This window comes from Eleutherodactylus coqui, unplaced genomic scaffold (assembly GCF_035609145.1).
Source record: "Eleutherodactylus coqui strain aEleCoq1 unplaced genomic scaffold, aEleCoq1.hap1 HAP1_SCAFFOLD_243, whole genome shotgun sequence".
Lineage (NCBI taxonomy): Eukaryota > Metazoa > Chordata > Amphibia > Anura > Eleutherodactylidae > Eleutherodactylus > Eleutherodactylus coqui.
This window is the reverse complement of record NW_027102339.1, coordinates 181,611-182,500: the sequence shown is the minus strand read 5'-3', so window position 1 is coordinate 182,500 and position 890 is coordinate 181,611.

Sequence of the window (890 nt, the reverse complement as noted above, 5' to 3'; positions counted from 1 at the left end):
CGGGGGCTCTGCTCCAAGGAGCGAGAGCGGCCACTCTGCTCGGCCCGGAGAGTGGGGTGCGGGGCGCCGTCGCATCGCTGGAGCCAGGGGCGTCGTGCCGTGCGCGCACGCCTAGCCGCCGCCAGAACAGGCCGGAAAGGTTGAGCTGCATACGGATCTAAGCCGTTGCCCAAACTAACTCTGGCCCGTGTGACCGACACAGCCGCGCACGCGCTTTCCTACGACACTCGACCGCCGGGCTCCCTCGGCCTGGGAGGCACTCTCGGGGCGGGGGGCACCGCAGCCCCCCAAGGTGGCTTCCGTACACCTCTTGAACGTTGGGGCCCGGCCGCTCGGAGAGCGGGGTCTACCCGGGCAGACAGCCTGTCGGCCCCGCGGCCTGGACAGGCGGAGCGGGGACTCTTGCGCTCGGGGGCTCTGCTCCAAGGAGCGAGAGCGGCCGCTCTGCACGGCCCGGAGAGCGGGGTGCGGGGCGCCGTCGCCTCGCTGGAACCAGGGGCGTCGTGACGTTCGCGCGCGCCTAGCCGCCGCCAGAACAGGCCGGAAAGGTTGAGCTGCATACGGATCTAAGCCGTTGCCCAAACTAACTCTGGCCCGTGTGACCGACACAGCCGCGCACAGCGCTTTCCTACGACACTCGACCGCCAGGCTCCCCTCGGCCTGGGAGGCACTCTCGGGGCGGGGGGCACCGCAGCCCCCCAAGGTGGCTTCGTACACCTCTTGAACGTGGCGCCCGGCCGCTCGGAGAGCGGGGTCTACCCGGGCAGACAGCCTGTCGGCCCCGCGGCCTGGACAGGCGGAGCGGGGACACTTGCACTCGGGGGCTCTGCTCCAAGGAGCGAGAGCGGCCACTCTGCTCGGCCCGGAGAGTGGGGTGCGGGGCGCCGTCG